The sequence below is a fragment of the Haemaphysalis longicornis genome, unplaced genomic scaffold (genome assembly GCF_048455015.1).
Source record: "Haemaphysalis longicornis isolate Haplotype H1 unplaced genomic scaffold, Haemaphysalis longicornis Haplotype H1 scaffold_3, whole genome shotgun sequence".
In the NCBI taxonomy this organism is placed as follows: Eukaryota; Metazoa; Arthropoda; class Arachnida; order Ixodida; family Ixodidae; genus Haemaphysalis; species Haemaphysalis longicornis.
The window spans coordinates 153,471,431-153,485,352 of NW_027526335.1; the positions used below are offsets into that span (position 1 = coordinate 153,471,431).

General features: G+C 47.9%; 1 pseudogene; it reads right to left on the reverse strand.

The window, feature by feature from the left end:
* Window positions 1-1,677: 1,677 nt before the first annotated feature.
* LOC144175138 (very long chain fatty acid elongase AAEL008004 pseudogene) lies at window positions 1,678-3,667 on the reverse strand (annotated as a pseudogene).
* Between the last annotated feature and the right edge of the window lie 10,255 nt (window positions 3,668-13,922).

The following is a 13,922-nucleotide window of genomic DNA, read 5'->3' on the forward strand; positions in this document are numbered from 1 at the left end:
ATTAAAAGCGTAAAATAGATACGTTTCGGCTTCCGTTTTTAACTGTAGGGGCAATACTAGGTTTGCTGTTTTTCCAGCCTTGCGCCCCTTGTGGAGGCTGCGGCACTTTTCTTTAATTGGGCTTGTTTTGACTGCTTTAGGGTGATAGGATGTTTTCTGTCCGTTTTAGGTAGGTTGCTGACGAAAATGTGCTCCAATCAGGCGGCGGCTTCGACGGGATATAGATTGGAAGTACGCGGCACGGCCCCAGACGCGAGTTCTATCTTCTAATACATGGATGGCTCCGCTCAATCACCAGCGCTACGACGCTCACAGAATACTCACTCTGATACACTGAAACTGTTCTTCGCATTCTTAAACTCAGCAACATCTCAAAGCAACACCCTCTAGCGGCCACATAACAAGGCAAAGACGCGCGAATGTTTCTGCATTTCATGTTATCTTTCAAGAAGTGCATAGCTTTGAACAGCAGTTAAGGTATGGGGTGAGAAAAGGACGCCGTGAAAGGAGCGTCGTGAAAGGAGCGCCGTGAAAGGAGCATCGTGAAAAGGGAGCAAAAGAACCGATACTTTCAGCTAATGAGGAAATGCAAAAATTATGCAGCAAACTCCGGTTGAGACCAACTCCATGGTTAAGGCGAACAAAACTTTTGCTATTTTCTAACGTCCACAACGCCAAACACATCCGCGTAAGAAGAATTTATAATCATACGAACACATTTTGACAGTCCGTTCGAGTTCTTCTGAACGGGATTCTACTGTATATCGAGACACCAGAGCCAAAAACAGCTTTAGTAAAAAATATAACATACAAAAAAAGGAGTAGTAATCTTCCCTCCATTAGGACACTTGTAGTGTGTGGGAGTTCTAAATGTCACGCAGTATTTTGTTGCGATATTTTGTATATATCTCGAAGCTGGTAGACGGCGTCACAGTACAATCTCTTCGTTCGGGAACACTAGGTTCTGAAGCACTAACACCAGGCACAAACATTTTTATACATGAGTAAAAGAACTTTATTACCAAAAAACATCTACTGAATCAAGGTGCCGCGTTGATGCTGATAATATGGCCAGGATCAGATTGAGCTCAACCCTCACGTTTCCAAGGTGACGTTGAGAAGTGAAAGAGGGAATCTTAAATCATAGTCAATGGTGCGTAGCACCTTGAACTTAAGCTCAAAGCTGAACGGCACATGACAAGGTTAACTATTTCGCCTTGTGCACAAGCGAATCTGCGCCCAGGTCGGCCGCGCATATACGTAAAGCTCAACTTCTAGAGTGCTGTATCTTCCGTTGCTAGCACTAAAAGAGGACTTAAATTTCTCGATTTATAAACAGGGGATGCAGTACCCACCATTAAACACAGCGCATCAGAAAGCTTTCTGGACGTTGGCGAAGATATATATATATATATATATATATATATATATATATATATATATATATATATATAAGGTTAGTAGAGACAGAGACAAGCGAGAAAGACTTAGAAAATAAAAATAAGTTTACTGACTATATATATATATATATATATGTGTGTGTGTGTGTGTGTGTGTGTGTGTGTGTGTGTGTGTGTATTGAGAGTAGTGAGCTGGGCAAGTTGGTATGGCGTCAGCGTCATTCTGGGCAACAGCGAGAAAAAAGACGTGGACGCAAGAAACAGACAGGACGAGCGCTGACTCGCGACTGGTTTATTCACGCGATCCGTGCGGAAAACAAAACGTTTACAACAGAAGAGAGGGACAGAGAAAAACACAAAAACAACCGAATCCAACACACTTCCCCGGACCCCCTCTCTCCCACATCGTCATCACTCAACACCTTAACATGAAACTCATGAAGAATAAACAGTTGGCCCCACCGGGCTGATAACAAGGATACAAAACAACGGAACATCACAAACCACAGCACGTGCTAGCAAAGTCCGCATATTCTTTGTCACTCAGTGCAATCGACGTTTGGCTAACACAATTGGCTCCCAATCTCCAGATGTGAAAAGCTTCAATGATTTCCCGGCCTGTCTGCCTATGTATTCACCCTAGGGGGCAGCGTTCTTAAAGAAACTGTTGCGGAGTAGGTGCCGCAGGTCCTACCTGACGAGAGCAAGTGCGTATATTTTGCTGAACTATCAGCCTCGAAGTACGTGGTCGTGCTTTAAGGACGTCTTTGCACCAAAAAATTGATCATTCTTTCTCATCAACAGTCAACGCCCACGCATCGTGCTTTTTGAAAGACTTTTAGCGGAAATAAAGGCGAACACACGTATTGCATACGCGAGTAGTATTCACAAGCTTGCCAGGAAGGTTCACATGTCCTTTCTGTTGACTTACTCGTGCATGCGGTATCCTGCTGGATGCTCGGAGATCACACTTCTGGGCTTTGCAAGCGAAGTACCACGGGTTACACTGCACCTACTGAGCTTTGCTCTTTGATTCAACTCCAGTATGGGGCCTCTTGCGGTTCGTGTAGCTCTTGATGTAGAATCTCATGAACATGACGAAGAAGAAAATACCCTGTGGCAGCGTAATGCAGATATGAGCCAGAGGGAAGCCGCAGTCTTTGAAAAGCGGGATCAACATGTGGAAGAAGAGTATCACGAATTGAGCCAGCTGGAACTGCGTCAGGTAGCGCTTCCACCAGAGGTGCTTCTGAACCGCTGGTCCCAGGGACGAGAGGAAGTAGTAGGAGTACATGACTATGTGGACGAAGCTGTTGAAAATGATGCCGAATGCGACGTGGCCGTCAGCTCCGAAAGCAAGTCCGAACCAACCGTTGAACACAACAAGCACGTGGTGCACCACGTGCAATGTGGATATGTGCGAGTCCTTCTTGCGCAGCACGAAGAACACGGTGTCCAGGAGGTCGGCAGTCCGCACCATCATGTACCACCAGCCATGGGACAGGATGCTCATGGTCTGTTCATCGCGTGCGTCGAAGTCGATGCCCTGGCAAAATAAGCTGTAGCGGCCACCGAGGTACGTCTTGGACAAGTAGGCGCACACGAAGTAACAATTGAGCAGGACCATCGCGGCGTTGTAGAGCTGGATGATCGGCTTGATTCCATCGTAGGGTTTCCTGCTTTTCATAAAACGGGGCCCTGCAATCTTGACGAAGTAAACATAGATCAATGGCAGCAACACGATGAACGGTTTGCTGCCCACGAAAAGCCAGTCCGCCGTGCGGGGATCGCGCACGAAGAACGTCGACATAGCGTCGCCCGACGTGGAGCCAAAGCGAGTCGCCGCGCTGGAGGCGTTCATCTCCATGCTGTGTGTGCGCTTTGTCTGCAGGCGGTGTGCTGCCGTTCCGATGGAAATTCAAGAGCTCGTCTTGCCGCTTCGTCGCGAAACACTGAACTGTGAGTCCTTCGGGTGTGCCCCTTATTCTGTGATTCTTCCTTTCCCAGTGTGCGCAAGCGCACGTGCGGTTCCTTTAGTATTCAGGCGGATTTTGAGTTGTCGGTCATAGTGGGTTTCGCCAGGCTCTGCCGGCGAGCTGGAGGTAGGGTAAAGATGGCGAGGGCAGTGCGCTGCAAGGGGGAAGTAAAGTCACCAATCAAATGCAAACATGTGCACGCTGTGGAGAAAATAAGTGTTTTCCCTGTTGGGGGCGTGTTATTCTCGCCTCGTAGGGCGTAGTGGGGGAATGGAATGTTTACACGCTAAGTCGACGCACTGGGTCTGTTCGTGAACCGCAAATTGCTTTATCGCATCCTTGCCACTCTCCTTTCGCTCGACGTGCGTAGAGCCGCTACCGATTGCCGGCGGTTATAGGGGAAATTTTTAACGACGCCTTCCTGGAAGCCTTCGGAACGCTCGCTGCGGTGACCGACGTCACGTCATGATGTTTCTGTGTGCGGATGTTATTCGATGGCGCCTTAGTTGCTTATCTGCGTCCCGTTAATTTTGCCGCGGGCTTCACTTCGTCTTCACTATACCGGGGGCAACTTATTAGTCCCATGTACGGTGCCATGAAATTAACTAGCTGTCATTAACGATCCTACAGAACCTTTGCCATGGTTATTTAAGGCAAATGTGCACGGCGTGGAGGCGGAATCCACAGATGCTCTCTGTATATTTCAGCGGCAAAGTGCGCAGCGGCATCGGAGAAGAAATCGCCAGTTATTGAACGGCATACTCGTAAATGAACGACAATTGTGAATTATTTGCGTTTCCGTCAGTCAGAAATTTGTTGTAAAACAGTATTAGAGCGTCGCGCAATACAGATATCGAAATGTTCGCCCATCTTTTGTGCTTGCTCCTCATTTCTATAGCACTGCGCTATCAGTTCTGTCTGCCATATATTTCGTAACAGCTCTGTAGTGGGCTTTGCGTGTCTATTCTATATCCCAAATTTTCATATCTCATCCGTTAAGCTGGTTTTTGGTCTCTACCTATACCATGCGTGGTCCCTTGAGGTCCACTCCATTAAACGACTGGTGCACTGGTTGTTTCTTTTTCAGATTAGATGACGTACCGAATACAACTTCTTACCTCCGACTTAAGCTGTAATACCTACCACGTTAATTAGTTTCCCAATCCGTAACCTAGTTTTTTTTCTATATTTAACTGTGAACTATAGTTCAAAGGAACTGTGGGTCGGCGATTTGGTGACTATCCATCATTGATTATCATAAGCGCAACAGAAAAGAGATACAGAAAACGGGGAAAGCGGACAGGACAGTGCTGCCATATTAACTAATATATTATTGGAAGAAAATACAGCTTATATTCATACCTCGTTCTTTGGCATGGTGCTAAATCAAAACAACAACCAAAAACACACAAAAAGAACTTTATTACTGGCACGTCTGCGCAAGCGTAATCGATTCAGACATGGTTGCGCAAGGATGTCATTGAAATGTGCAAATTCTTGGTCGTTCAGCTCTATAGAGGGCATCCTGTCTGAACCTTTGCAAAAGCGTTGCACGACCGACCGTTGCACTCTATAGAGGGGGCGCCGCAGCGTGGCGCTACGCTCGCATGCGACTATTGTCTACATCGCTCTGTTGCCGGAGAAGGACTGCTGGATCCCTGACATTCACAGCTTTGCTGTAAAAGACACTTCCCGTGGTCGCAATCGAAACTGGGTCCATCGCGTTCGGAAGCTGAAGTCTATCTTATTGCGCCATCATCCCATTCGGGTCGCTCCGCATTTCCTCTGAGTTAGTTGCGCAGGCGTTGGCTTTGCACGTTGGCAGTTTGAATTTGTGACTTTGGGAGACTCAGCTTGCATAGATAAAGCTTAGCGTTTTCACCATCGTAGTTCTAAGAAAGAGGCTTTGATTTTTCGCACAGTGAAACACCTAAGCCTTTTTCCGTGAAAGCTCAAGGCTGATTTCCTAACTCCCATTTAGGGCGGTTTCAACATACCCATCCACGATAACGCATTCCCTCTCACACAAAAAAAATTGCGGCCGATAATGGCAGATGCCATTTGAAGTTCATAGCCGGTTCATATTAATGTCGATATTACATATAATGTCGATATTACATATCGACGTCGATATTACATATAACGAATGTCGATATTACATATAACGAGGAGCCTTAGGTATGCCTCAATTTTTTTTATTTCGAAGCTGGTGTCTTGCGCTGCGCACATCTCCCATTAAATATTCCAAAGCAAGTGATGAGCTTTTAAGGGGTGAGGGGACGCAGCCAGAGAGGAAAAGAACACTCCCTGTTTCAGGTACCATCCTCTCAGTCATCACTCGTTGTGGAGCAGCGCACCTTTTCGCGACAATAACAGCAAATTTTCCAAGATGGGACAATGAAGTCAAAATAAAGGTTGCTCTAGTTCGGGGATTAGCTTACCGCGAACACGAATATGCAACTCCTACGCGTGTTTCTTGTAATATAAGGTGGGAAAAAGCGAAAACGTGAATACGGGTGTCGCCACCACTGGCTATACCACGCAACTGAAAACAAAAGTGGTTGAAATTGCGTCACAAAAATTTTCGCAATACGCGTTCACAAGTTTATAAAAGCTTAACTGGAAGTTTTTGTAGCGTCATGTTTGAACGCCAAATAACGAAAAGAAAGAAAGAAACATCATCCGAGCCAAGCCGATAGATCACGCGGTGACCCCAAAAGCCAACAAGTTCACTTCGGCTTCGGTAAACCCCCCGTGCAATACTCGGCCAGGTAATTGTGTGACTTGTAGAGTACTGTTTGCCTAGCCACTTTATTAAGACGTCTGTGGGCTTTTGCTGCGCTAAAGAAAACACGAGAACGCTTGTTTTGGCTAAAGTCGGTATAAAGTCGGCAGCCGCTAGATGGGTCTACTCATCCACTCTTATGGCGGTACCGCCACGCGAGGAGGCGTGTTGCCGACAAGCGGTTTTTTAAGTGCGAATGCACTTCTTAAGCGAGGCTGAATCGTCCGCCGCCGTAGTACGCATAGCAACAGCTGCGGGTGCGCGCGCTCCTCGTCTTCCTCCTCGTCTTCCCTAGCAACGGGGGGAGATGGGCGCGCGCTACTTTCCTCCTCCTCTCTCCGCTCAGTGACTGCGGGTGTTGGGCGCCTCCTCTCCACTCCAAGATCACGATATCCACCGTAATCGCGCAATCAACAACCGTGCATTCGCACTTACACACTCTCCCCCTCGGGGAAGTGCGAGGGAATTTTTTCGACGCCAACCTTCACGCGGCCTAAAAAGGGCAATACGCTCTACCTAAATAAAGCTTAAATGCCGATCGCGATCCACACGAATAAAAATTTTCGTTGGTGGTCCGGAGCAACTAAGGACATGGGAGTTCGGGAAAGCACGACTCATCTGATTGAAACTGATGAAGCAGCTTGCTACATGATATCGTTGTATCCGGTTGCTTCTATACATCGCCGCTGCTTCGCTTGCTTCTGGTTCATCGTGACGCGACTAGATGCTGCAGTAGCCGCTGTTTGCATCATATAATCGCTGCGAGGGAAATGAAGGAGGGAGATGCGTTGTTTGATTAGCGATATCTCAGCAATTGAGACAGCTCGCAGCCCGAAATCAACGGTAAAATGGTTTTGGTTAGGTCATATTTTTGTTCAAAACCAACCTGCTGGTTGTCTTCAGTGTCGCTTTCTTGAGGTGGACGTTGATTATAATTCAAACAATTCCCACTTCTTTTACAGCGAAGCTGTAAAGGCTAGGATCCAGCAGATCATCTCCGGTCACACAGCGATGTAGACAAGAATCGCTAAAGAGCGTACCGCCACCTTGTGGGGCCCACTGAAACCCCCGTAATAGCAAAACCTCGCTGAGTAATACGGTGTTCCAAGGGGGTGGGGGTTTGGAGAGAGGGATAGGGTGAAAGAGTAAGGGCGCGTGCACGGGCGTTCGAGTCTGCTGTCAATGCATAAATCTTTATCGGTCACCTTTACGGCGCACTAGAGCATGCGCCGTGATTACCATACCCGCGCTATAATAAAACGTAATTGTGTCTACAGTTTCCGGTAGTGCAGGCCAGTGCGGTCACCGTACACAAGTGCCAGGGTGCTACCTATGCCTCCGTTGTATACAAATACGACCGGAACCACCCTAAAAAACTTGTGTACGTCGCCTTGAGCAGATGCACGGATATCAATCGCTTGTACCAGACCAACGCAAAGGGTAACGTTACGTTATATCACGGAAAGAACAACGTTCATCGGGATCTGCTGGACGAGTTCAGGCGACTTGAATCGCACCATTTAGACACCATCACCAAGGCGTGCGATGACCAACTGGTCCAGCCGCATATATTTGCACTTGCTGCCCTTAATATACGTCCCCTGCGCAAGCATTTCGTCGACGTTACGCACGACCCCATGGTAGGCAAGATTCAACTGCTCTGCTTTTCAGAGACGTGGACGGATGCCCTTCTTGAAGAAGATGGATTCAGCGCACTCGCCTGCAACACGAATGTCGACTCTCGGGCCGGGGGCGTCGCCATCTACGTGAAGAACGAGTTCGTCGGTGGCGTGGAAGTTTACCCGTTACGTGCCACAGGGGGAGCATTCGTGTCCGTGTGTGCCGATGCCTGTGCCGTGAGGTTGAACAACGGCACGGTAATCGCGACTGTATACATCTCGCCCTCTACGGTGAAGAAAGAGGTCGAAATGTATATGGTGGAGGTCTTCGGGGAGATTAAGCCTACCGACAATACCTCCATCGTCATCGTGGGAGATTTCAATGTCGATGTCAGCAGACCCCAGGGGGCGTGGATAGTTACCTTCATGTTGAAGCGCTTTGGGCTCAAACGTTTCACCGATGCCACTGTACCCACCCTTCGTCACCTGCCGTGCATTGACCTAACCTTCGGGAAGAACGTTGACGCAGTGAAAGTGCAACCACTTGCCGTCTACCATAGTGATCATAAGGCAATTATAACAATGGTCACGAAATAAATTATGACAACGGGACCTTTGAGCAGATGTCTTTTTATTCGTACAATAATCAACTTATAATATTATCCAGGTTGTGCCCCGAGTGACATCCGATTTGCGCCCCGACGGTGATTCGATTTGAGCCGTGAGTTGCACCTTGATTATTCCCTAATGAAACTGCAGCTCACAGCTCAAATCGAATTTCGCTTGATTTTCTCGGGATGGCGGTGTGTGCACGCATAGACGTGGACGGACATTGGGAGGTCGTAAGGTACTCCGCACCGTTACAGGCGAGGGAGTAAGACGTTTCACTCTCGGGTTCTAACTCGCGGTCGTAGCCCAATGGGTAAGACGTCTGACACTAAATCTGTATGGTCTACCAGATACAGGCTTGAATCCTGCCGGTGCCTGTGGGATTTTTTGCGACAGTAAATGTTATGCACACGGACGCGGGCGGACATTGTGCTATCCTAAGGTGCTCCGCACCTAAAATATTCAGCACCTTTCGTTTTATAGCAAAAAAGACAGAAAATAAAAAAGGACCCCTTTGCGCCGCACTTTCTCATATAGTGCTTTAAAAGGAAAGGGAAACGCTGTAAGAAACACTCGGCTCACGATCGATTCCCATTGGCTTACGACGCATAGAACGAGTACAGTGGAAACTCATTATAACGAACACTGTTATAGCGAATTATCGGCTATAGCGAAATAATTAGTCTTTAGTTGGTCACGCTTTATTTCAATGACATGGAATATTTTCTAACAAAACTGAAACCGTGAGTGTCGTGCGATACCGGATATAACGAAGAAATATTTAACCACGAGGCTGAGAAGCTAATTGAAAAAAACCCCGTAGACCAGAACTGAAGAAGTATAAAGGCCCTTTTGTTCGTGGACACCCTGGAAACCTTTATCCTCCTCAGTGCTGTGAGTATGCACGAGCCGAAGCTCACATTGCGTCTTCTCGCAAGAATCACGACGCTTCCACGCACATAACGGCCCTGTTCAGGTGCTTATAGAAATTCAAGCCTTCCCTGTGAACCTTTGCACATACTTTGACGAGCTTCACGTCAAAAGAAGGCTCCTCGACGTAAAGCAAAATTCGAAGAAGTTTTTGAATGTTATATCAAAGAAAATGCTCGAAGAAAAAATGCTGGTCGAGCAGGCATATGCATATTGTAGCAGTGTAGTTCACTTGTGTACGTCGACGTTTGCAGAGCTGGGAAACGATTCCAGATTTAACCGTGAATTCTCGTTGCTGGCCGGTATTATAGATAAGGATCGGTACAATCGGCTTTGATTGTCATGACCCATACTTTTATTTCGAGCAGGCGCAGGCCCTGTAGCAAGCGAAGCGGAGCTGGAGAGTTTGAGGACTAAAGTTAGCTTCATCTGATGTAGCGCGCCTTCCCTACACAGCAATGTTTTGGCACGCAGGCTCGCATTGTCGCCAGCTGCGATGGGCAGGTCGCTATTTATAAAGCCGGCCGTGGTCTTGTACTGCGCTCTCCTTGTGTACGCGTATTCAAGGATGGGTTATGTCGCTCGTCGTTCGTCAAAGTATGCACCAACAGGCCCACCACCAAACTCCTCTACGATCTCCCCATTACGAAACGTTTGAATTGGGGCTTCATGCACCGAAACTTCACCTACGCTTCGCAGCGTACCGTACTGAAGGGTAGACAAATAATTTTCAGAACCCGGTTTTTTTTTCCTTGGAGCCTAAATGTAGACACAGCCGCTTGCATATTTTGCCTTCGTCATAAATATGATGGCAGATGCCGCGAACCGAATAGGTGAACTCCTGTTCCGCTAGCATGCGGCCAGGTATGCGGCATGTGTAAGTATATGAGAATGGGTCTTCAGCAACAACGACGTCTTATTGGGAATCTCTGTGAGGATTTTTTTTGCGAAATAGCCAATGCATGCTCAGTATCTTTCCAGCCTCATGAAAATTATACCAACACACAAGGCTTTTGCGAAAAACCCCGCACCAGTGGCTTTTTGAAGGTGGATTTGTCACATAGTGTGATGGCTGTTAGAAAGTAATGAAATATGGGTTCAGAAAGCAGAACTCGTCAACTTGCATGCATGCAAACACCGCACCAGATTGTTAAACATGGTCTGATACTGCTAAGCCCATCTTTAGCCTACAATGTTAAGAGTACGGCAAGCAGGCAATATAGGGCAAATTTCCCCTATCAAGCTACTCGTAGGTGGCCGTGCTGCCTCTCAGTCGAAGGGTAATGGTGTCGGGTTGAAAGCTACAACCTACTAAAACTATATTGTTTGCGAATAAATTCTTCGTGCTCCCTTCTTTGCTGGATTTGTATCCGGACGTTAAAAACGATACTGAATTGATACCACTAGGCTGTCGGAATTGCGGTATCCCACCGAGCAGAATATTGTATGTCCGGCACCACGGTTAGCAGTGCATACCATGCAAGCCTCAAAGTCTGTTCTGGTAAGCTCCATTCATACACCAGTATCATTATGTCAGCATCGTAACGCATCATGACTGCTTGGTGTATAAAATATTTTGCTGGTCGTCGGCTGGCTTCGCGATGATACAAAAGAAATGGCCCTGAGGAGTAGCATTCAGTGGCTGTTAGCAGCAGTTTAACAACTGCTTCGAGCGTTGTAAAATTTGGTTTACTTCAATGTATCTGCGTGCTTTCACCCCTAATACACCAGGTAGATTCGCATTATTTATTATGAGCGATTCTAAACCAAAGTCTATTCTGTTTCAATCAAGCCGCTCTTGTAAACATTTAACGCGATGAGGAACCAAGTAGCCGCCTTAACGTGCAAAACGCGAGGAAAAGCAAACCTGGTTAAGAACGAGTAAGCTAAAAAGACGTTTCGGGGGGCGTGCCCAGCAAACACTAATCAAGCAGCCCAGCCTACCCACAAAACAAGCGGGAAGGTGGGTGTTTCCTCGAAAATGTGTCGCCATGGCAACAGCGAGAACATCGTAGCTGAAATGCGCAGAACTAAAGTCCCGCCCATTGCTCCTAGACAGGAAAGTAGCTTCCGCGTCACGTCATCGCAGACGAGCAGATGATGGGCTTCTCGTTCTTCTGAACGAGACACGCCTATCCTTTGACGAGATAACAGATTGCCAGGAAGTGATGCTGAGGCTCCTTCTGCATCTGCGCACGCTGTCGTGATTACTGTACCTTTCACTGCCGCAATGCAGCTTTCGTCTCGGAAAGCTTCTTGGAAAGCTCCTTCCGTTATTGCTAAATGGCGCTTCATCATTCAACAAGGAAGGACTTGCTAAAGCTTAACTTCAACAATTTTCCGCTGAGGTAAATCGAAAGGCGCACTTTTTTTTACTTCAGCTACAATTTACCGCGTTGCAGTGCTAGATGGAAGGGAAAGGGAGGGTGGAAAGGAACGCCCTCCCTGAACACATGCAAAACTACTACGTATGAGGAGCCTGCTTTGCGTGCCAACTCCACTCTCTTCTGTCCACGCTGCGGTGTATCCCCAGTCTTCTTGATGTCCAAGACTACTAGTTAAGACTGCCTTTGCCTTGTAAACCTCATTAATAAAACTCTTGTATGCTTCTAAGGAGAAAAACTCCCACCTCCCCTCGCGGGAACCCCTGTGTAGATGCGACGCATAGGGGGTTCACGTGGCAGCGTTGGACAGCGGAGGAACGGCGCGGGAGCGATGGAGCGGAGCGGCGCAGGCACCGCGTTTTAAAGCGCGCATAACGGTGAGGGGACGCGCCGGCGCCAGTGCGTCTGCCACGGCTATGACGCAACACAATCCAATACAATCCACTTTAATCCAATCAAATCCAAATCCAATCTAATAAAAGCCAAGCCAAGTCAATCCAATCGAATCCAATCCAATGCCCCTCGCGAGAGAGTGTTTGCTATCGGAGAGAAGAGGGGGGAGCGGCGGAGAGCGCAGCTCGCGCGGCGAGGAGAATGGGGGAGGGGTGGACGCCGACGACAACGCCGACGACGCCGGATGCCGGGACAAGGCGAATGAATGAGATGCAGTCGCATCTAATAACCAAATTCAACATGGCCAATCCCTACTACAGCGAAATCGCAACACTGCAAATCCCACCAGAGCGCCAGCTTCGCTGTGCTTCTCTCTTCACGAGGTGGAAGGGCTCTGAATTTTTTTATTATCGGCACTTCACCTACTGCTCCGTCAGGCAGTCCAATCTTTACTGCCTCCCCCTCTTTAACACCTGTAAACCTTTCCCCTTTACGAAGTCTATGGAGGTCGTAACTATTCTTGGATTACTAAGTTATTCGGCCAGTGCTAGGTGGACTGCAATTTCAATTAATCTGGAGATCAAGTAGGTGAAACAGTGTCTGTCTGTCCATCCCTCTGTGTGTCTGTCTGTCTGCATGTCTATCTGTCTGTCTGTCTGTGTGCCTGTGCGTCTGTGTGTCTGTCTGTATGTGATAAATCATAAAGGTGGAAAGGTAGACCCGCGCTATTTTTTTCTGGTGGTGCAGAAATGCTGACGAAAACAATAACAAGTACTTCGAACTTGTTACTTATTTGACAGAAAGAGAGATGTACAGCATCAGGAATTTGTGTTGTAACGTAGTGACGCGGCTATACGTCAAGTAATTCCCCTACTGCGAGTGCGACACTCTGTGCACGTAAGCAAAAATAAACCGTGCCAGCTTGTTGCCGTGCCCTAGATTGTCTATAATTATGCTTCCGTCGTCCTCGACTGAATTGCTGGGCGTCAGGCCAAGGACTGTCATCACGTTCTCACAATACATGCTTACCACTACTTATTTTATGCGACGGCCTCTGGCGTGCATTTGTCAAGGAACGACCCCGTATGGTCTGTTATGCATTGTGCTTTGTTATCTACGAATATTTCCGCAGTTTGATTTAACGTTTTAGGGGTGTGTGTGTGCTGCCTTATGCTTTTTTAGATGCCACGCATGTCATTCACCCGCCTTGTCCCTCCATCCGGCGTCGGCGTCGTTGTTGTCGGCGTCCGCCCCTCCCCCATTTTCCTCGGCGCGCGAGCTGCGCTCTCCGCCGCTCACCCCCTCTCCTCTCCGATAGCGAACACTCTCTCGTGATGGGCATTGGATTGGATTCGATTGGCTTGGCTTGGCTTGGCTTGGCTTGGCTTGGCTTGGCTTGGATTGGATTTGGATTGGATTGGATTATGTTGGATTGTGTTGCGTCATAGCCGCGGCAGACGCACTGGCGCCGGCGCGTCCCCTCACCGTTATGCGCGCTATAAAACGCGGTGCCTGAGTCGCTCCGCTCCATTGTTCCAGCGTCGTTCCTCCGCTGTCCAACGCTGCAACGTGAACCCCCTATGCGTCGCATCTACACAGGGGTTCCCGTGAGGGGAGGTGGTAGTTTTTTAACAAATGCTCTAAGAGGAGTAATCAGGTACTGCAGACGCTAAAAATATTTCTGCATGTTTTCAAACCACCAATAAGAACATTCAGATGCTTTGTGAACGAGAATAATCAGGCGCGTAGTTAGGTTCCGTTAGTTGAACCTACTTTTCAAGGTTAAATAAGCAAGCTGGTCATTCGACTGCGTGGCCCCCCAGTAT